Source organism: Pristiophorus japonicus, chromosome 7 (assembly GCF_044704955.1).
Source record: "Pristiophorus japonicus isolate sPriJap1 chromosome 7, sPriJap1.hap1, whole genome shotgun sequence".
Classification (NCBI taxonomy): Eukaryota; Metazoa; Chordata; class Chondrichthyes; family Pristiophoridae; genus Pristiophorus; species Pristiophorus japonicus.
In genome coordinates, this window is record NC_091983.1 from 8,003,843 (window position 1) to 8,027,967 (window position 24,125).

Here is a 24,125-nt window from a genome sequence, read left to right on the forward strand (position 1 = left end):
CTACGGATTGCGAGTCTTTGAGTATATTCAAGCTGAGATTTTTGGACTCGAGGGAATATGGAGATCGGGCGGGAAAGTGGAGTTGAGGTCGAAGATCAGCCACGATCTTACTGAATGGTGGAGTAGGCTCGAGAGGCTGTAGGGGCTACTCCTGCTCTTATTTCTGATGTTCTTATCACTGGGGGAAAAAACAGTTTCATTGCTGGTGTCCATCATGCTTTGGTCAAAACTGTCTGACCAGAAATAATCTGAGTAACTTTTAAAAGGACGATAGATTGTGAGAAAGGCCATGTGGAACAGGCAGAGATACTGTGCAAGGAGCAGCACAGGAAAGGGTGAGCTCTTTGAAACAATATATAGAACATTGAATCGGCCCTCTGGGAGTTTTCTGGTAAATACTCCCATCCTGTCCAAGGGGCCAATCTGGGAATGCAGGAATTGGGCCTTTGACTGAGGAGGGCGACTTATTCAATATGTGTTGTTTTGTGTGCTGATAAAATGTCTTGTGGTTACCCACTTTCCTTGTCTGTGGAGAACGTCAGGAATATCCTTAATTTTCGTGTTTACAGAGAAAGGACTATGTCCCGTGTTTGTGAGGCGAAATTGTGAGCGTATTAAACTTAAACCTTTCCACAGTAAGACTTTAGAAGCAGGCAGAAAGTCAGCTTCCTCTCAGCACAAGGTGGAACCGGTGCTGGTGCTGCTTCGAGTCAGTTCGACCTTTTGCCGATTTAATTGCTGTATTTTTCTCAAACCGGAACCCCCTCAATCATCCTCTCCTCGAAACGCTGACACATCCTGCCACCTGTTGGGAAAGAGCATAACTAAAGGCCATCAATATAAGATCGTCACCAAGAAATCCAATCGGGAATTCAGAAGAAACTTCTTTACACGGAGAGTGGTGAGAATGTGGAACTCGCTACCACAGGGAGTGGTTGAAGTGAATAGTATTGATGCATTTAAGGGGAGGCTAGACAAGCATATGAGGGAGAAGGGAACAGAGGGTTACGCTGGTAGATTTAGATGAGAAAAGACGGAAGGAGGCTCGAGTGGAGCATAAATGCCGGCATGGACTGGTTGGGCTGAATGGCCTGTTTCTGCACCGTATATCCTAGGTAATCCTATGCAATGCAATGACTCTTATGTGGGCGTCCATACCAGCTATATCTGAGAGTTAATCTGGGTTTTTTTTGGTGGTACTGGCTGAAGGAGTTATGTTAGCCAGGGAATTGGGAGGCCTCGCTGCTCTTTGAATAACAGGTTACACAGTCACATTCTGATATGGAATTTAAACCCACAATTATCTGACCCATAGCCAAGAGTGCGAGCAGCAGTCCCAAGCTGACTTGTACCTCCTCCTGTTTCCTCCCCTACCTGTTGTTGAAACCCTCTCCATTTATCAGTCACACTAGACCCCGACAGAATGGTGGCTGGGCATTTGTGGCCAAGTCTTCAAGGGCAGTCTCGGCTCTCTCCTCACCTTGATCAAATGGCTGCAAACAAAATTGGTACCAATGTGTGCCTCATGACAGTGTCCCAAGCCATGTCTCATCAAGGCTGGTTTAGCATTTCACCGCCAGTATTAAAGTATTTTCTTTGATTATTTAAAGACGTTACTGTAAAGGGTAAACTCTCTGATCTCGCGCTGCTCGAGGGGATGTGAAGCAACACTGTGGTGTTGATTCTCTGACCCATACTCCCGTCCAGCACAATACCCTGCTGGAAGCGCGAGTCAGTGAATTTATTCTTAATTGAACACCCATTATGTTGGCGGATGGTACAATTAGATTTTCATCTCATTCCTGACCAATATCCAGTGATTTCCGTTGGAAGGTGGCCATATGTGGATGTTGGGTGAGGAGCCTCCCCTCTGTATATCATTGACCATATGGTGGGCAGTCACTGCTTAGACTCGGTCATGAGGAAGGCACCCGATGTGCCTGTTTATTCATGTCCCAGTGAAAGTCGTTTTCTTGGAGCGAGAAAGGGAGGGAAGAGGGAACAATGACTGTAAATTAAGGAACGGTGTTTTCCGGACACCGTGCATTTTATTTAATTCCACCCTATAATTGTCAGTGGTGGCGGGGGGGGGGACAATCGGATTTGCACTGGTCACGATAGAAAAACTTGGGAATTCTGAGAACGGCAAAGTAGAGGAGGTTCTCAAAGGGTTAATGGTGAGTCATTCTAGTTGCACCTGTTTCTCAGCAGTTGGTAGAGAAGACAAAATCGGGCTGAGTGACATCTGTTGGCACAATTGCTTCCTCGACATAAGGTTGTTGTTCAAGACCACCACCGCCACTCCCCCACCCCCCCTTTCCCTCACCTCCGCAAATCTGCCTTTGGATTTGATCGACTCTTTGTCATGAGAACATTTCTGAACAAGTTTAGATAATAATTTATTACAGCGAATGTACAGCACAGAAACAGGTCATTAGGCCCAACAGGTCTGTGCTGGTGTTTATGCTCCACATGTACCCCCTCCCACCCCTCTTCATCTCACCCTATCAGCATAACCTTCTATTTCTCCCACATGTCTTTATCTGGCTTCCCCTTGAATGCATCGATGCTTTTCGTCCCAACTATACCTTGTGGCAGAGAGTTACATATTCTAAACATTCCATAGGTAAAGAAGTTTCTCCTGAACGCCTTATTGGATTTATTTAGTGACTATCTTATATTTATGGCCTGTAGTTCTGGTCTCGGCCACAAGTGGAAATATTTTCTCCGTGTCTATCTTATCAAACCCCTTCATTTTCTTAAATATCAGGTCACCCCTAGGTACTGGGAAAGATCACTAGGCTGGCTGGGTTTTCAACATTCATAAATCAAGTAAAAATAAGCTTGTGAAATTTAAAGGAGTTTAATGCACAGGCTAAGGTCAAACCAGTGCTTTGACACTCAGCACTCGCTCTGCCCACCTTACAATCCACAAATGAAGACTGACCACTCTGAGAGACGGCCTTATTTCCTGGTGTCTACAGACATGCAATACAATCTATAATTACATATCAACACAACTCCTGGTGAGAGCTGCATGGGAATGCTGACAAAACAAGCACATTTGATTACCGTCAAGAAAGAGTTGTTTATCCAATATTACACTTCCATTCCCTTCCTGCTCCCTCCCTGTTGCTAGGTTGCTAGCTTCCACAGCATAGACAGTCGGGGCTATACACTGAGCCAGATCCAATCTACACTGATTGGCCAATATCAGGGCTGCTTTCCTGGAACAGGATTAGTCTGGTACATTTTTTTCTTAGTTAACATGCAGATACAGTTAGCAATTAAGAAAGCAAATAGCATGTTGGCCTTTATTACAAGTGGATTTGAGTATAAGAGTAAAGGCATCTTACTGCAATTATATAAGGCCCTGGTGAGACCACACCTGGAGTATTGTGCACAGTTTTGGTCTCCTTACCTAAGGAAGGATATATCTTCCATAGAGGGATTGCAACGAAGGTTCACCAGACTGATTCCTGGGATGAGGGGTTTATCCTATGAGGAGAGATTGAGTAGACTAGGCTTCTATTCTCGAGAGTTCAGAAGAATGATACATACAAACATTGAAACATACAAAATTCTTACAGGGATTGACAGGGTAGATGCAGGGAGGATGTTTCCCCGAGTCTAGAACCAGGGGTCACAGTCTCGGAATAAGGAGTCGGCCATTTAGGACTGAGATGAGGAGAAACTTCTTCACTCAGAGGGTGGTAAATCTCTGGAATTCTCTGCCCCAGAGGGCTGCGGATGCTCAGTCGTTGAATATATTCAAGACAGAGATCGATAGATTTTTGAATATTAAGGGAATCAAGGGATATGGGGATAATACAGGAAAGTGGAGTTGAGGTAGAAGATCAGCCATGATCTTATTGAATGGCGGAGCAGGCACGAGGGGTCGTATGGCCTACTCCTGCTCCTATTTCTTATGTTCTTATGTTCGTCTCCCAGAGATGAAGCGTTTGACTATTGCAAATCTACCAACCCACAGCCTGGTTACACCACGCCATCGACAGTCAGCCAGTTCAAGTGTGACTGGGAATGGGTTCCAAAAGCACTCCCCTGCTGTTTCAATTGGGAGGTGACCAATAACAGGATCCAAAGCAATGCGGGAGTAGTTTAGTAAAGATGAGAAACACTTGATACAAAGAGAGATAGGTAAATAATCAGCTTTCCTCGTTCATGTTCCTGTGTTTGTACTGGGTACAGAGTATAGCTTGCGGCCAGCGATAACTCTGATTCCCCAGCTAGCGTCAACACCACACCAAGAAATATGGCTAAAGTTCAGAGCTTCAGAATGCAAATCTTTAATAAATGTAGTGTGAACTGCAAACAGACCAAAGACATATACTAGAAATTTTATAGTACAACAAAGGAAAAATCGAAAAAAGCAGCAATAAAGAGAAATTACTTATCTCTTACTGTACATCAGACATAAAATAAAATCCTTAGAATGATTGGCTAAGGAGAAATTATTTACATAACTGTGTTTTTGGAGGGGTCACATAAACTGAGGTATAATTTCTCACGAACAATAAGTTAAAGATTTTCATAACAAAATGGAGAGCTGACTGCATGTGGCTTGCTAGCTTCACTGACTCTCTGCCTCGGTCTCTAATCGGAAAACGCCACCCAGTGGCGGGAAACGGTAAGACACAATACAGTGTCTCCAAGCTGTCAAGAAGCATCTCAGCCCATCACACTCCCCATCTAAAAATAACAAGCATTGAATTTTTACTAGTTAGCCGAACTATTATCGTTAGAAATTAGCTCCCACTAATTCGTGGGAACTGCTTTGAGACGGTCGACGTCGGTATGAGTACGAGATCGGTCTCGGGTAGCTGCGACGCGTGGCTCTGCTGCAGACCGTGACATCCGCCTTGCGTACTCTTCCGTCATTGGTCTGGAATCGATCTGCTAGACATTGGGCCTGTCGCCGATGTTGTCGTCCATACAGATCTGGCTGCATGAAGTTGCCGGCTGGTGCCCGGAGGGGCTGAGTTTTCAGATCCAAGAGCATGGCGGGAGTGAGTTCCTGGAGTTCATTGTTAGGCAGGGTCGTCTGGTCGTTGTTGAGGGGTAGAGGGAACTCCAAGTTTCCTTCCGAGTTGGGGTGAGCACCTTCTGTCACGATCTTGACGAAGTGTTGGTTTTGGATGGACATGGCCTTCAGGTTATCTGATTGTGGCTGAAGAAGGAATGGACTTTCTCATTTGCACCACTCACGCAAATCTGTCCGGAGACTGTCCAGCCTAGGTTGGTACGTTGTGCCCACGGTGTTCCTCTTGGCCCGTTGTGAGACTCCCTGACCTTGAGGGGCTCAGGGCAGTTTCTTCCAATGAGGAGGATGATGTTTGCATCTTCTCTCGGCTCGGGTATCTTTGTCGTCGCTGACCTGAGGTGGAGGAACTTCTCGCAGAAATGATGGAAACATAGAAACAGAAATTAGGTGCAGGAGTAGGCCATTCAGCCCTGCCAGCCTGCACCACCATTCAATAAGATCATGGCTGATCATTCAACCTCAGTACCCTTTTTCTGCTTTCTCTCCATACCCCTTGATCCCTTTGGCCGTAAGGGCCATATCTAACTCCCTCTTGAATATATCTAACGAACTGGCCTCAACAACTTTCTGCAGCAGAGAATGCCACAGGTTAACCACTCTTTGAGTGAAGAAGTTTCTCCTCATCTCGGTCCTAAATGGCTTACCACTTATTCTTAGACTGTGACCCCTGGTTTTGGAACTCCCCAGCAATGGGAACATTCTTCCTGCCTCTAACCTGTCCAATCCTGTCAGAACTTTATATGTTTCTATGAGATCCCCTCTCATTCTTCTAAACTCCAGTGGATACAAACCCAGTTGATCCAGTCTCTCCTCATATGTCAGTGCTGCCATCCCAGGAATCAATCTGTTGAACCTTCACTGTACTCCCTCAATAGCAAGAACGTCCTTCCTCAGATTAGGAGACCAAAACTGAACACAATATTCCAGGTGTGGCCTCACCAAGGCTCTGTACAACTGCAGTAAGACCTCCCTGCTCCTATACTCAAATCCTCTAGCTATGAAGGCCAACATGCCATTTGCCTTCTTCACCGCCTGCTGTACCTGCATGCCAAACTTCAATGACTGATGTACCATGACACCCAGGTCTCGTTGCACCTCCCATTTTCCTAATCTGTCACCATTCAGATAATATTCTGTCTTCCTGTTTTTGCCACCAAAGTGGATAACCTCACATTTATCCACATTATACTGCATCTGCCATGCATTTGCCCACTCACCTAACCTATCCAAGTCACCCTGCAGCCTCTGAGCATCCTCCTCACAGCTCACACCGCCACCCAGCTTAGTGTCATCTGCAAATTTGGAGATATTACATTCAATTCCTTCACCTAAATCGTTGATATATATTGTAAAGAGCTGGGGTCCCAGCACTGAACCCTGCAGCACCCCACTGGTCACTGCCTGCCATTCTGAAAAGGACCCATTTATTCTGACTCTCTGCTTCCTGTCTGCCAATCAATTCTCTATCCACATCAGTACACTACCCCCAATACCTTGAGTTTTAATTTTGCACACTAATCTCTTGTGTGGTACCTTGTCAAAAGCATTTTGAAAGTCCAAATACACCACACCCACTGGTTCTCCCTTGTCCACTCTACTAGTTACATCCTCAAAGAATTCTAGGAGATTTGTCAAGCATGATTTCCCTTTCATAAATCCATGCTGACTAGGATCGATCAGGATGCGGGATCTGTTTCTGTCTCCGGGGATGTGGGCATTCTCGATGATAGTAAACAGCTGTTCTGTTTTCCCATCTGCTGCTTCTACAATCAGACCGCTTGCTCATCTCCCTCCTGCCGTAATTCTGTCTCCACCATAGGTGGAAAGCTCATATGGGAAAACTGGACCTGGCAGGTGTAAAGCATCGAAGATTTCAAGGTCTCCAAAATAGGCATTAGATTGGTCATCCAGCACCGCGTAGCCAAGGATACGTTTTGAAAGACGATCCCTGTGGTAGATTTCAAAAGAACATAAGAAACAGGAGCAGGAGTAGACCATATGGCCACTCGAGCCTGCTCCGCCATTTAATACGATCTTGACTGATCCGATCATGGACTCAGCTCCACTTCCCTGCCCGCTCCCCAAAACCCCTTATTCCCTTATCGGTTAAGAAACTGTCTATTTCTGTCTTAAATATATTCAATGTCCCAGCTTGCACAGCTCTTTGAGGCAGCGAATTCCACAGATCCACAACCCTCTGAGAGAAGAAATTTCTCCTCATCTCAATTTTAAATGGGTGGCCCCTTATTCTAAGATTATGCCACCTATTTCTAGTCTCCCCCATCAGTGGAAACATTCTCTCTGCATCCACCTTGTCAAGCCCCCTCATAATCTTATACATTTCGATAAGATCACCTCTCATTCTTCTGAATTCCAATGAGTAGAGGCCCAACCTACTCAACCTTTCCTCATAAGTCAACCCCCTCATCTCTGTGAACCTTCTCTGAACTGCCTCCAAAGCAAGTATATTCATTCTTAAATACGGAAACCAAAACTACACGCAGTATTCCAGGTGTGGCCTCACCAATACCTTGTACAGCTGTAACAAGACTGCCTTGCTTTTATACTCCATCCCCTTTGCAATAAAGACCAAGATACCATTGGCCTTCCTGATCACTTGCTGTACCTGCATACTATCCTTTTGTGTTTCATGCACAAGTACCCCCAGGTCCTGCTGTACTGCAGCATTTTGCAATCTTTCTCCATTTAAATAATAATAATAACGATCTTAGAACACGATCATGCGGAAGGGAAAGCCAGGTATTTGGTGCACTTTGCGTTGGCCTCTATTGGCTTTGCGTTGTGGGTCTCCCCTCTATTCTGTCTCGCCATCACGTGCATGAAGGAGGCATGCTCTGTGCCTTGGCATTCTTTGCAATGTACCATCGTCTGGCAGTCTTGCATTCTGTGGTGGTCACCATACCTGAAACACAGGCCGCTGGCTCTGCAGAATTCTCTTTGTTCTTGAATGGGCTTTCGGCTGAAGGCGATGCAATCCGGCAGATGGTGTCCTCACCCGTCATGGTAGAGGCATTTCTCTGAGGCTTGCAGTGTGGGCGCTGACTTCGCAGGTGCAGATGTTGCCAAGACACAAAGGGAAGAGCTAGGGCTTCTGTTTATTCCTGTCCTCTCCGAGGTTGGCTGATGGGCCTGGCTTAATGAGTAAAGGTCGCAGTCTGGCTTTGTCTTTCAGGAATTTAGCCAGCATGATGAAAGGAGGGTAGCTATCGTTATCAGTCTTATACTCTGATAAACGCCTCCTCCATGTGTTGTGCATGTCGGTAGGAAGTTTGTCAAAAATTGGGTGAAGATAGTGGGAGTAATTAAGCACCCTCAAGTCAGGCAGGTCCAGGCACAAATTGGCAAGTCCTTGAACCTCGGAAACCGGTCAAGTGTTTGAAGAACGGATTTGTGATTCTTGTCTTGTTGACGTATCTCTCTTCGAGTTCCTTCCACACTTCTGGGTAGGCCGCTTCAGGTTCAGTAACGTACCGGAACCTGTGCCAGAACCTGTCTACCAGTACCTTGACCTTCCTCTTTGTAAACTTGATAAGAAAGGTAAGCTTCTGCGTGGCTGGGGTGCGGGCCTGGTCTACCATGGTTTCGAATGCGTAGCTCCATGGCTGAAACATGATCGGGTCCCCATCTTAGACATCTGGCCGGTGTGCAGGCTGGCACTGATGAGCGAGAGTGTTGGAAACTTCTCTTGTCAGGTTAAGGAATGGATCCTTACTGTTGGTTGCTATCTCGGGAGGAGAAGAGCTTGAGTCGTTCGGTGCCATGCCAATGGGTGATGGGACAGCTGTTTGTTCCGTTACGGATGGCCTAAAGTTCAGGGCTGCTGCCCAAAGCCAGTTTACCGGGACAAACATAAGAACATAAGAAATAGGAGCAGGAGTAGGCCATTTGGCCCCTCGAGCCTGCTCCGCCATTCAATAAGATCATGGCTGTTCTGATCATGGACTCAGCTCCACTTCTCTGCCCACTCCCCATAATCCTTTATTCCCTTATCGTTCAAAAATCTGTCTATCTCCACCTTAAATATATTCAATGTCCCAGCCTCCACAGCTCTCTGGGGCAAAGAATTCCATAATTTACAACACTCTGAGAGAAGAAATTCTTCCTCATCTCAGTTTTAAATGGGCGGCCCCTTATTCTGAGACTATGTCCCCCAGTTTTAGTTTCCCCTATGAATGGAAACATCCTCTCTGCATCCACCTTGTTGAGCCCCCTCATTATCTTATAAGTTTCAATAAGATCACCTCTTATTCTTCTGAACTCCAATGTGTATAGGCCCAAATCAACCTATTCTCATAAGTCAACCCCCTCATCCACGGAAATGTATTTAATTAACTAAATTTAAATTCCTCAGCCATGGTAGGATTTGAACTTGTGTCTCCAGATCAATGGATTAATAGCCCAGTAACATTACCACTGTTCCCTAACTGACGTGTCCACGAGGTCTCGGAATTGCAAGGCATGGTCATTTGAGGTCTGTTCTGGTGAGGTTCGGGGCCAAAACGTCTGTCCCTCTTGCTCGGCTTGCAGTATCACATCTCATCATCATAGGCAGTCCCTCGAAGCGAGGATGACTTGCTTCCACGCCGAAAAGGGATGGGTTCACAGGTGTTTCCATGGAGGACCTAATATTCCAGATCCCGAACTACATCCTGAAGGGTGGAAGATGCCTGTGCGTGGATTTTTTTAACTTGTGGTGGCCGTTGCACACCAGCCACCACACGGGGCTTGACAGAGCTAGGTCTTGGTCCAGTGGCAAGGGTTATCCAAGACGACTGGAGACTTGCTCTGCTGCACGGACCTAGTGCACACACATATCGCACAGTGTGGGCTGGGCCCGTGCTGCCCCTGGGCCCTCGCCTCTTCTGAGCCCCAAACACTCACGCCTCTCCTGGGCCCCGGTCACTTCCCTCTACAGACTCTTGCCGCTCCTACGCCCCGCGCCCGCACTGCAATCAGCGACCTGGCTTTGCAGCCGTTGTCCTCCTGCAGCAACACGCGCTGCTCCCTGCAGTGGCCCCGGCCTGCTGATGGTCTTGCAGGCCGGGACAGCGCCGATTGCTGGGCCGGGCCGCTGCACGTTGCTCCTAACCGTACTCTCTCTACGGCAGCGGTTTGTCTAGCACGAAGTATCCGGAGGTCTGCCTCAGCCGTAGTTCGTTTTGCTGGTTGTTCGGCTTCCACTTTTGCCCTGCCATGGCTTCTGCAGCTGCCTGTTGAACTGTCAACTCAGCTGTTAGTTTCGCTATGACCTCCTCGACGGCTGCGATCTCGGCGGCAGCAGCAGCGTCGGCTCGAACTTTGACCCAGGCACTCAGAACTGAGGACGATGATCTTGAGCTCCTTGTCCAGTGTCCTGACCATCTGCTGAAGCTTGAACGTGATTCTAGGGCCAAGCTCATGTGGGCGATGGTGTTGTTCTTGAGGTTGCAATTTTTCTAGAAAGACTGATTTAGTTTGTTGGGCATCTTCCTTGAATGTTCCTGTTTTATCTTGAGCCCAGACCATAGCTCAGTGTACATCCGGAGAGCAGAGCGAGCTTCAGTCAGATCTATTAGAAGATTGGTTTCGTCATCTGGGGCACCTTGCCGTTTTTTGAGAGTTGGTTTGGTTTTCCCCCAGTGTCGATGTAATTTTTTTTCCCTGTATATACATCATCATTGAGGGCTTTCAACGTGGGATGTCTCTCTCTCTCTCTCTCTGTGGTCGACTCGAAAGGCCTTTAGCACTGGGAGAGATCTCCTCGAGCTCTGGGAGTTCAGTTTCATCGTGAAGGGGGTCCAATGTGGTGTCAGGATCACCTGACATGATGATCATTCTGTGTAGTGACCACTGGGCAATTATTCTGGGTAATTCTTAAGTCGGTCCTTCACAGTCATTTCACTGTACTGGGTTCTGTCAGAGTATAGCTTGTGGCAAGCGATAACTCTGATTCCCCAGTTAGTGTCAACACCACACCAAGAAATATGGCTAAAGATCAGAGCTTCAGAATCCAAATCTTTTAATAACTGTAGTGTGAACTGCAAACAGAAACAAAGACAGACTCTAGAAATCTTATAGTACAACCAAGGAACAATCGAATAAAGCAGCAATAAAGAGAAATTACTTATCTCTTACTGTACATCAGAGATAAAATACAATAATTCCAGAATGATTGGAAAAAGAGAAATTACTTACATAACTGTGGTTCTGGAGGGTCCCATAAACCAAGGTCTAATTTCTAACGAACAATAAGTTGAAGATTTTGATAACAAAATGGAGAGCTGACTCCATGTGGCTTGACAAATCTTTTAGAATTTTTTGAGGATGTAACTAGTAAAGTAGACAAGGGAGAACCAGTGAATGTGGTGTATTTGGACTTTCAAAAGGCTTTTGACAAGGTCCCACACAGGAGATTGGTGTGCAAAATTAAAGCACATGGTATTGGGGGTAATGTATTGACATGTTGGCAGACAGGATGCAAAGAGTAGGAACAAACGGGTCCTTTTCAGAATGGCAAGCAGTGCCTAGTGGGGTGCCGTAGGGCTCAGTGCTGGGACCCCAGCTATTTACAACATACATCAATGATTTAGATGAAGGAATTGAATGCAATATCTCCAAGTTTGCAGATGACACTAAGCTGGGTGGCAGTGTGAGCTGTGAGGAGGATGCTAAGAGGCTGCAGGATGACTGGGACAGGTTAGGTGAGTGGGCAAATGCATGGCAGATGCAGTATAATGTAGATAAATGTGAGGTTATCCACTTTGGTGGTAAAAACAGGAAGGCAGAATATTATCTGAATGGTGACAGATTAGGAAAAGGGGAGGTGCAACGAGACCTGTGTGTCATGGTACATCAGTCATTGAAGGTTGGCATGCAGGTACAGCAGGCAGTTAAGAAAGCAAATGGCATGTTGGCCTTCATAGCGAGGGGATTTGAGTACAGGGACAGGGAGGTGTTACTACAGTTGTACAGGGCCTTGGTGAGGCCACACCTGGAGTATTGTGTACAGTTTTAGTCTCCTAACTTGAGGAAGGACGTTCTTGTTATTGAGGGAGTGCAGCGAAGGTTCACCAGACTGATTCCCGGGATGGCGGGACTGACATATCAAGAAAGACTGGATCAACTGGGCTTGTATTCACTGGAGTTCAGACGAATGAGAGGGGATCTCATAGAAACGTTTAAAATTATGACGGGTTAGAAAGGGTAAACATAGAAACATAGAAACATAGAAACATAGAAAATAGGTGCAGGAGTAGGCCATTCGGCCCTTCTAGCCTGCACCGCCATTCAATGAGTTCATGGCTGAACATTCAACTTCAGTACCCCATTCCTGCTTTCTCGCCATACCCCTTGATCCCCCGAGTAGTAAGGACCTCATCTAACTCCTTTTTGAATATATTTAGTGAATTGGCCTCAACAACTTTCTGTGGTAGAGAATTCCACAGGTTCACCACTCTCTGGGTGAAGAAGTTCCTCCGCATCTCGGTCCTAAATGGCTTACCCCTTATCCTTAGACTGTGACCTCTGGTTCTGGACTTCCCCAACATTGGGAACATTCTTCCTGCATCTAACCTGTCTAACCCCGTCAGAATTTTAAATGTTTCTATGAGGTCCCCTCTCATTCTTCTGAACTCCAGTGAATACAAGCCCAGTTGATCCAGTCTTTCTTGATAGGTCAGTCCCGCCATCCCGGGAATCAGTCTGGTGAACCTTCGCTGCACTCCCTCAATAGCAAGAATGTCCTTCCTCAGGTTAGGAGACCAAAACTGTACACAATACTCCAGGTGTGGCCTCACCAATGCCCTGTACAACTGTAGCAACACCTCCCTGCCCCTGTACTCAAATCCCCTCGCTATGAAGGCCAACATGCCATTTGCTTTCTTAACCGCCTGCTGCACCTGCATGCCAACCTTCAATGACTGATGTACCATGACACCCAGGTCTCTTTGCACCTCCCCTTTTCCTAATCTGTCACCATTCAGATAATAGTCAGTCTCTCTGTTTTTACCACCAAAGTGGATAACCTCACATTTATCCACATTATACTTCATCTGCCATACATTTGCCCACTCACCTAACCTATCCAAGTCACTCTGCAGCCTCACAGCATCCTCCTCGCAGCTCACACTGCCACCCAGATGCAGGAAGAATGTTCTCAATGTTGCGGAAGTCTAGAACCAGGGGTCACAGCCTAAGGATAAGGGGTAAGCCATTTAGGACTGAGATGAGAAGAAACTTCTTCACCCAGAGTGTGGTGAACCTGTGAAATTCTCCATCACAGAAAGTTGTTGAGGCCAATTCACTAAATATATTCAAGAAGGAGTTAGATGTAGTCCTTACTACTAGGGGGATCAAGGGGTATGGCGAGAAAGCAGGAATGGGGTACTGCAGTTGCATGTCCAGCCATGAACTCATTGAATGGTGGTGCAGGTTCGAAGGGCCGAATGGCCTACTTCTGCACCTATTTTCTATGTTTCTATGCCTCTGTCTCTAATTGGAAAATGCCACCCGGTGGCGGGAAATGGATACGGTGTGTCCAAGCTGTCAAGAAGCATCTCAGTCCATCACAGTGTTGTATTTCCATATTGAGAAAGCTGGTGTCATATTATTTGTTGGCATGTGCTACCGCTCTGTGTTGAGAAAGTTGTTCCATTACCTGATTGTGACTCCATCTTAAGATAGTTGGTATGTAACGCCTTTCATGACCTCAGGACATCCCGAAACACTTCACAGCCAATGAAGTAATTTGGAAGGTTGGTCGCTGTTGTAACATAGGTAAACACGGCAGTCAATTTGCACACAGCAAGGCCTCACAAAATGCAATAAATGACCAATTAACCTATTTTAGTAATATCGATTTGAGGGATAAATATTGGCTGGGTCACCGGGGATACCCCTCCTGCTCTTCTTCAAATAGCGTCATGGGATCTTTTACATCCACCTGCAAGGGCAGACGGGGCCTCGGTTTAGCATCTCATCCAAAAGATGGAACCATCTGATAGTGACAGTGCCCTCTTGGTATTGACGTCTCATGAAAATTTTGAAATTCCAGTCCTGAAGAGGGGCTTGAACGCGTAACCTTGAGTCAGGATGTTTATATGGCATAATGTGATGGAGAAACGTTTCTTTTCATGGTTACTAATTAATATGTCCTTACTATACAGTATAAATGCACACGAGGCCCATACTTGAGAGATGGTCACTCTGTGACCAGTAATCTTTATTAGCCAGCACTGAAGTGATGAAGGTGGGTGGAGCTTCCCCTTTTATATCTGAAAGTCCAGGTTAGGAGTGCCTCCCACAAGTTCACCACCTCGTGGTCAATGTTCTCACAGTGTACAACTTAGGTCAGTTTATACATGGGTTACAATGACAGTTAAATACATGACATCACCTCCCCCCACCCCCCACCCCCAAAGTCTTATTGGGATCACAGGTTAAGTCTCTCTGGTGGTTTACGCTCCCTTGTAGAGCGCCTGAGTTGGGGCTCCGGTTGTTGGGCGCTGGCCTGAGTGTCTGCTGTTTGCGGTGCCTCAGGCCTGTCCGGACTGCCCACAGTGACTGGGCTCTCCTCCGCTTGGTTCCTGTGTTCGGTCACCTGTGGAGGAGTGAACTCTACATCGTGTTCTTCCTCTGCTTCTTCTATGGGGTTGCTGAACCTCCTTTTTGTTTGATCCACGTGTTTGCGGCAGATTTGTCCATTGGTAAGTTTAACTACCAGAATCCTATTCCCCTTTTTGGCAATCACAGTGCCTGCGAGCCATTTAGGCCCTGCAGCGTAGTTGAGGACAAAAACAGGGTCATTGACATCAATACATCGCGCCCTCGCATTCCCATCATGGTAGTCACATTGTGACTGGCGCCTGCTCTCAACAATTTCTTTCATGGTGGGGTGTATAAGGGATAACCTGGTTTTGAGTGTCCTTTTCATTAGCAGCTCTGCGGGTGAGACCCCTGTGAGCGAATGTGGTCGGGATCTATTGGCCAACAGGAGGCGTGATAAGCGACTTTGTAGGGAATGAGTATCAAACAGTTCAACAAGTTGTGGGCGTCCAAGGCCAGGAGGCCAAAATTATTGCCAATTGATGCACAGCTACAGACATATACAAAGGAGATAATGCCGGTGCTAGGCAGCGCCACGGTAGTCGTGACCCACAAAGATTCGGAGAACAGGTTGCCACTCTGGATTGTCCCGGGGGACAGTCCCGCACTGCTGGGGAGGAGTTGGCTGGCTGTCATGAACTGGAAATCGGGCGATGTCAATGCAATTTCTTCTGTGGAGCGAATATCATGCTCACAGGTCCTGGACAAATTTGACTCACTATTTCAACCCGGCATTGGCACTTTCATGGGGACCAAGGTAGTGATTCACATAAACCCGGACACCAGGCCAGTACACCACAAGGCCAGAGTGGTGCCATACGTGATGCGGGAAAAGATAGAAGGCGAATTGGACCACCTGCTGACGGAAGGCATCATCTCGCCAGTCGAATTCAGTAACTGGGCGAGCCCGATTGTGTCGGTGCTCAAGGCGGATGGGTCGGTCAGGATATGTGGTGATTACAAGGTCACCATCAATCGGGTGTCACTCCAAGACCAGTACCCGCTACCGAGAGCGGAGGACCTCTTTGCAACGCTATCCGGTGACAAACTTTTTTCAAAATTGGACCTGACCTCAGCTTACATGACCCAGGAGCTGGCGAATGAGTCGAAGAAGCTGACCACCATCACGACACACAAGGGGTTGTTTGAGTACAACAGATGTCCATTTGGGATTCGCTCAGCCATCGCGATCTTTCAACGAAATATGGAAAGCCTTCTCAAGTCGATTCCAAAGACGATGGTTTTTCAAGACGACATCCTCATCACGGGTTGTGATACTGAAGAACACCTCCACAATCTGGAGGAGGTGCTACGCAGACTGGACCGGGTAGGTCTGCGACTGAAAAAGGCGAAGTGTGTCTTCCTAGCTCCAGAGGTAGAATTCCTGGGGATGAGGGTAGCAGCAGATGGGATCAGACCTACTGCGTCCAAAACAGAAGCGATCCAGAGAGCACCCAGACCCCGTAACATGACGGAGCTGCATTCTTCCTGGGGCTCCTGAACTATTTTGGCAACTTTCTTCCCAAATTGAGCACGCTGTTAGAGCCGCTACATGTGCTCCTATGCAAAGGTCGCGAATGGGTCTGGGGGGACAGCCAGGAAAGGGCTTTTGATAGAGCACGCAATTTGTTATGCTCCAACAATCTGTTAACGCTATATGACCCATGTAAGAAAATTGTGTTAATGTGCGATGCGTTGTCCTATGGTGTCGGGTGTGTGTTGCAGCATGTTATTGCCAAGGGTCAGTTACAGCCGATAGCTTATGCCGCCAGAAGTCTGTCCCAGGCAGAAAGGGGCTACAGGATGGTAGAAAAGGAAGTGCTTGCATGTGTATATGCTGTAAAAAAAATGCACAAGTACCTGTTTGGCAGGAAATTTGAGCTGGAGACAGATCACAAACCCCTAACATTCCTTTTGGCTGACAACAAAGCCATAAATGCAAATGCATCGGCCCGCATACAGAGGTGGCCACTCACGTTATGACTATACAATTCGGCACAGACCGGGCACTGAAAACTGCGCCGATGCACTCAGCAGGCTCCCACTAGCCACCACCGAGGGGGCAACCGAGCATGCTGCTGAGATGGTCATAGCTGTTGAAGCTTTCGAAAGCGAAGGCTCACCAGTGACAGCCCGTCAGATTAAAGTATGGACAAAAGAGACCCACTACTGTCTTTAGTCAAGAAATGTGTCCTGAATGGGGACTGGGCAGCCACGTACGGGGCATGCCCTGAAGAATTCAAACCATTTCACAAGTGCAAGGATGAACTCTTGATTCAGGCTGATTACCTACTATGGGGAAACAGAGTAGTCATGCCCCAGATGGGCAGAGAGATGTTCATCAGAGAACTCCACAATGAGCACCCGGGCATTGTCATGATGAAGGCAATTGCCAGGTCACACGTTTGGTGGCCAGGGATAGATGCAGACCTGGAACTTTGTGTTCACAGGTGCAACACGTGTGCTCAGCTGGGCAATGCACCCAGGGAAGCCCCCCTTAGTCCCTGCTCCTGTCCCGCCAAGCCATGGTCTACCGGACGTCTTGGTCAGTGACAATGGTCCGTGCTTTACAAGCATTGAATTCCAGGACTTCATGGCAGGAAATGGTATCAACCATGTCAGAACGGCACCGTTCAAGCCGGCCTCAAATAGCCAGGCAGAGCGAGCAGCGCAGATAATCAAACAGGGATGCTATTGAGGAGCACTTTCATCATTATCGGTGGTGTCCTCGTGTATGAACTGTATATGTGCTCCACATGAACTCGCTGAACTTCAGCTTCCAGCGATTTCCCCCAGTGTCCATTTGGCCTCGTAGGGCTTACATCATCCCCGTCCTCCTCGTACATCAACCTGGCTGCAGGCTTCCTGCACATACGTGCCAAGTGACCGCTGACATTGCAGTTTCTGCAGGTATATTGCTGATACCTGCAAGCTCTGGCTGTGTGTTTGCCTCCACACTTCCAACATGAGCCGTTGTTGGAAACAAAACGTCCATTACCAGTCGATCATCTCTGACTGTCTCTGTAACTGTCCTTAAGCGCACCATTGACAGAATTTTGATGGCCCCATTACTGGCCGCATTGTTCCTTGCGATGGCTTGAATCACCATTCAGCTAGCCATTGACTCTGTTGAATTCCTACTTTGGGTTCGACTACATGCTCGGGCATGTCCGATTGCCCCTGTCTGCCTGGAGAACTGTGTGCCGCATTTGCTGCATTTAAAGCAAGATTTTTGTCAAACATTATTCTGGTCTCTTCCTCCCCTGAGATAAATGTCTGGGCATCAAAGCCGCCGTTTCCAGGGTGAAGCCTTTGGTCTCAATCAATTTCCTGAAAACCCCAGCGGCCCAATGCCCTCAATAAAAAAGCCTCACAGCATCTCCGCTCTGCATGCATCTGGGAACTTACATAGGCTCGCCAGTCGCCAGAGGTCTGCCACGAAGTCTGGAACGCTTTGCCCTTCTCGCTGCCGGTGCGTGCAAAACCGGTGTCTCGCCATGTGCATGCTGCTCGCCGGTTTAAAGTGTTCCCCGATCAACTTACTGAGCTCTTCAAAAGTCTTGTCTACCGGCTTCTCTGGAGCTAGAAGGTCCTTCATCAGGGAGTACGTCCTGGATCCACAAACCGTCAGGAGATGAGCCCTGCATTTGTCGGCCAAATCCTGTCCCAGCCATTCCTTAGTGACAAAACTTTGCTGTAGTCTCTCAATAAAATCGTCCCAATCATCACCAACACAGTACCTCTCTTCTGTGCTGCTAGTGGCCATGCTCGCGTGGTTTGAATCCCAGTTTCTCGTCGCCAATAATATGTCCTTATTTTACAGCATAAATGCACACGAGGCCCATACTTGAGAGAAGGTCACTCTGTGACCAGTTACCTTTATTACCAAGACCTGAAGTGATGAAGGTGGGTGGAGCTTCCCCTTTTATACCTGAAAGTCCAGGTTAGGAGCATCTCCCACAAGTTCACCACCTAATGGTCAGTGTTCTCACGGTGTACAACTTAGGTCAGTTTATACATGGGTTACAATGGCAGTTAAATACATGACACTAATGGGTAGGGTCAGTAAGATAATATGCATGAAGCAAACTGCATACCATCTACGGGCAGCCACCACCAGAAGTCTGAGTGTTGTGGAATGACATCACACAGTGTGGCATCATTCCCACCTCCGCCAAGCCAGAGTTCTCTCTCTCTGTTGAAACTTGCTCTTCAGAGTCAAATGAAGTGGAAGAGTCGATCAAGACTGGGATTTCATGCCCACCTGCCGACAGTCTACTGCGGCGTTTGTATTGCAGTGCTGCCTCGAAAGGTAACGCTGTCTTTCAGAGGCAGCAATATAATATAATCAAGCACCTCCCAAAGGTGGATTTCCAGCGAGCCTAGGGAAGCAAATCCCTGCCAAAGGGAAATGTAAATGGCTGGATGCCGCAGGCCACAACACTTAGTAGCCATGACAGCTTGAGAGCTCTGCCAATCTGTACAGCCCTGCAATGTGCTTCTCACACTCCTGCCCAGTGCTTGCCTGACTGACACAAGCCTGACGCTTCGCATGCCCGACACAAGACTCCCAAAGCAAGCGCTCTACTCGGAACTCCTACAGGGCAAGTGAGCCCCAGGTGGGCAGAGGAAATGTTCCAAGGACACCCTCAAAGCCTCCTTGATAAAATGCAACATCCTCACTGACACCTGGGAGTCCCTGGCCAAAGACCGCCCTAAGTGGAGGAAGTGAATTCGGGAGGGCGCTGAGCACCTCGAGTCTCGTTGCCGAGAGCATGCAGAAAGCAAGCGCAGGCAGCGGAAGGAGCGTGCGGCAAACCAGACTCCCCACCCACCCTTTCCTTTAACCACTGTCTGCCCCAGCTGTGACAGAGACTGTAATTCCCGTATTGGACTGAACAGCCACCTGAGAACTCACTTTTAGAGTGGAAGCAAGTCTTCCTCGATTTCGAGGGACTGCCTATGATGATGCTATCAACACTAGGAAAGACCTGGAGGGGGTGGATGTTAACACCACCCCCACAACAGAGGGGGAGAGGTGGGGGGGGTGGTTACATTGTCAAATTTACGAAACCCGATCCTTACCCGCCACGAACGCGCCTGTTTCCGATTTAACCGTGTCGGATATCATGGGATATTGGAGAGGCAGGTCCGTCATGATAATATTTACATCAGGCTCCTTTCATTGAGATTTCATTCCATCAATGTTCAGCTGGTGTTCAGCTACCAAAAAAGTTCACGCAGGTCCGCGCCAGATTTCCCAGGAGCTGCCTCGACGCTTTCCTGCCGCGTCCGTCCAACATCCCCCACTTGGTCATACCTGGAACCAGCCTTAAGGGTGGCCACTGAGCACCCACTTCAAACCTGGCCGATGACACCTCTGAGGGTCATCATCATCATAGGCAGTCCCTCGGAATCGAGGAAGACTTGCTTCCACTCTTAAAATTAGTTCTTAAATGGCTGAACAATCTAATATGAGAACCACAGTCCCTGTCACAAGTGAGGGAAGGGTTGGGTGGGACTGGTTTACCGCACGCTCTTTCCGCTGCCTGCCCTTGGTTTCTGCATGCTCTCGGTGATGAGACTTGAGGTGCTCAGCACCCTCCCGGATGCACTTCCTCCACTTAGGGCGGTCTTTGGCCAGGGACTCCCAGGTGTCAGTAGGGATGTTGCACTTTATCCTCTGCCCACCTTTGGCTCGTTTGCTGTGAAGGAGTTCTGAGTAGAGCACTTGCTTTGGGAGTCTCGTGTCTGGCATGTGGACAATATGACCCGCCCAGCGGAGCTGATCAAGTGTGGTCAGTGCTTCAATGCTGGGGATGTCAGACAGGAAGCAAAGAGTAGGAGTAAATGGGTACTTTTCAGAATGGCGGGCAGTGACTAGTGGGGTACCGCAAGGTTCTGTGCTGGGGCCCCAGCTGTTTACATTGCACATTAATGATTTAGACGAGGGGATTAAATGTAGTATCTCCAAATTTGCGGATGACACTAAATTGGGTGGCAGTGTGAGCTGCAAGGAGGATGCTATGAGGCTGCAGAATGACTTGGATAGGTTAGGTGAGTGGGCAAATGCATGGCAGATGAAGTATAATGTGGATAAATGTGAGGTTATCCACTTTGGTGGTAAAAACAGAGAGACAGACTATTATCTGAATGGTGACAAATTAGGAAAAGGGGAGGTGCAACGAGACCTGTGTGTCATGGTGAAGGTTGGCACGCAGGTACAGCAGGTGGTTAAGAAAGCAAATGGCATGTTGGCCTTCATAGCGAGGGGATTTGAGTACAGGGGCAGGGAGGTGTTGCTACAGTTGTACAGGGCCTTGGTGAGGCCACACCTGGAGTATTGTGTACAGTTTTGGTCTCCTAACTTGAGGAAGGACATTCTTGCTATTGAGGGAGTGCAGCGAAGGTTCACCAGACTGATTCCCGGGATGGCGGGACTGACCTATCAAGAAAGACTGGATCAACTGGGCTTGTATTCACTGGAGTTCAGAAGAATGAGAGGGGAACCTCATAGAAACGTTTAAAATTCTGACGGGTTTAGACAGGTTAGATGCAGGAAGAATGTTCCCAATGTTGGGGAAGTCCAGAACCAGGGGACACAGTCTAAGGATAAGGGGTAAGCCATTTAGGACAGAGATGAGGAGAAACTTCTTCACCCAGAGAGTGGTGAACCTGTGGAATTCTCTACCACAGAAAGTAGTTGAGGCCAATTCACTAAATATATTCAAAAGGGAGTTAGATGAAGTCCTTACTACTCGGAGGATCAAGGGGTATGGCGAGAAAGCAGGAAGGGGGTACTGAAGTTGCATGTTCAGCCATGAACTCATTGAATGGCAGTGCAGGCTAGAAGGGCTGAATGGCCTACTCCTGCACCTATTTGCTATGTTTCTATGTTGGCCTGGTCGAGGACGCTAATGTTGGTGCATCTGTCCTCCCAGGGGATTTGTAGGATCTTGCAGAGACATCGTCGGTGGTATTTCTCCAGCGACTTGAGGTGTCTACCTCTGAGGAACCCCACCAATGAGCACCAAGAGACATATGATAACCAGGTGTGTCACCGAGCAAGCGTAAGCAGTGCTTCAGTTTGCCTGGGCAGGTCTTGGAGATCTCTTTTGTGCTCCCCAGCGAGAGTCTCCCGGGTAATAGTGGTGTGCTGCGTCCTGCACAACATAGCGCAGCTACACAGACTGGAGATGGAGGAGGAACAAGCTGCTCAGCGTTCTTCATCTGATGAGGATCCCAATGGAGAGGAGCAGGAGGAGAACGAGGAGGAGGGGCAGGAGGAGGAGGATGAAGATGGGGCACCCCAACACCAGACCAACCGCTCACATTGCAGCTCGGGAGGGCAGGGATGCCCCAATAAGCTCGAAGATTCAGTTAGTCACTCACACTGGACCAAAGTAAGTATCACATCCCTCGATCCCACCCCACCCCCACTGCCACAAAGCCATCCTGTAACTATCCATCCACTCTCTGCAACATCCACCAATTGGTCCCTGTCGATTCATCTTCACTCATCACCAAGCAGCTGAAAAATCGAGCTGTCACTCAGCAGGCAAGGTAGGTGAACACAGCAAAGTGATGCACATTAATACATTTTAAGTGAATAAATAAAGGAAACTTAATAAGACAATATTTTCATAAACATCCATGTGCATCCCCTTGGTGAACTACAAAGCTTTTCTCTTCCATTTCCTAATGCTCCTGCGTGGTACACTTCCTGTGCTCGCTGACCTACACAGGCTCACCCATCACCCCTGTGCTTACTGACCTACACTGGCTCACCCATCACCCCTGTGCTTACTGACCAACACTGGCTCACCCATCACCCCTGTGCTCACTGACCTACATTGGCTCACCCATCACCCCTGTGCTCACTGACCTACACTGGCTCACCCATCACCCCTGTGCTCACTGACCTACATTGGCTCACCCATCACCCCTGTGCTCACTGACCTACACTGGCTCACCCATCACCCCTGTGCTCACTGACCTACATTGGCTCACCCATCACCCCAGTGCTCACTGACCTACACAGGCTCACCCATCACCCCAGTGCTCACTGACCTACATTGGCTCACCCATCACCCCAGTGCTCACTGACCTACACAGGCTCACCCATCACCCCTGTGCTCACTGACCTACACTGTCTCACCCATCACCCCTGTGCTCGCTGACCTACACAGGCTCACCCATCACCCCTGTGCTCACTGACCTACATTGGCTCACCCATCACCCCTGTGCTCACTGACCTACATTGGCTCACCCATCACCCCTGTGCTCACTGACCTACATTGGCTCACCCATCACCCCTGTGCTTACTGACCTACACTGGCTCACCCATCACCCCAGTGCTCGCTGACCTACACAGGCTCACCCATCACCCCTGTGCTCGCTGACCTACACAGGCTCCCCCATCACCCCTGTGCTCACTGACCTACATTGGCTCACCCATCACCCCAGTGCTCGCTGACCTATATTGGCTCACCCATCACCCCAGTGCTCGCTGGCCTACACTGGCTCACCCATCACCCCTGTGCTCGCTGACCTACATTGGCTCACCCATCACCCCTGTGCTCACTGACCTACACTGGCTCACCCATCACCTCTGTGCTCGCTGACCTACATTGGCTCACCCATCACCCCTGTGCTCACTGACCTACACTGGCTCACCCATCACCTCTTTGCTCACTGACCTATACTGGCTCACCCATCACCCCAGTGCTCGCTGACCTACATTGGCTCACCCATCACCCCTGTGCTCACTGACCTACATTAGCTCACCCATCACCCCTGTGCTCACTGACCTACACTGGCTCACCCATCACCCCTGTGCTCGCTGACCTACATTGGCTCACCCATCACCCCTGTGCTTACTGACCTACACTGGCTCACCCATCACCCCTGTGCTCACTGACCTACACAGGCTCACCCATCACCCCAGTGCTCACTGACCTACACAGGCTCACCCATCACCCCAGTGCCCACTGACCTACACAGGCTCACCCATCACCCCTGTGCTCACTGACCTACACTGGCTCACCCATCACCCCAGTGCTCACTGACCTACACTGGCTCACCCATCACCCCTGTGCTCGCTGACCTACACTGGCTCACCCATCACCCCAGTGCTCACTGACCTACACTGGCTCACCCATCACCCCTGTGCTCGCTGACCTACACTGGCTCACCCATCACCCCAGTGCTCACTGACCTACATTGGCTCACCCATCACCCCAGTGCTCACTGACCTACATTGGCTCACCCATCACCCCTGTGCTCGCTGACCTACATTGGCTTACCCTTCACCCCAGTGCTCGCTGACCTACACAGGCTCACCCATCACCCCTGTGCTCGCTGACCTACATTGGCTCACCCATCACCCCAGTGCTCACTGACCTACATTGGCTCACCCATCACCCCTGTGCTCGCTGACCTACATTGGCTTACCCTTCAC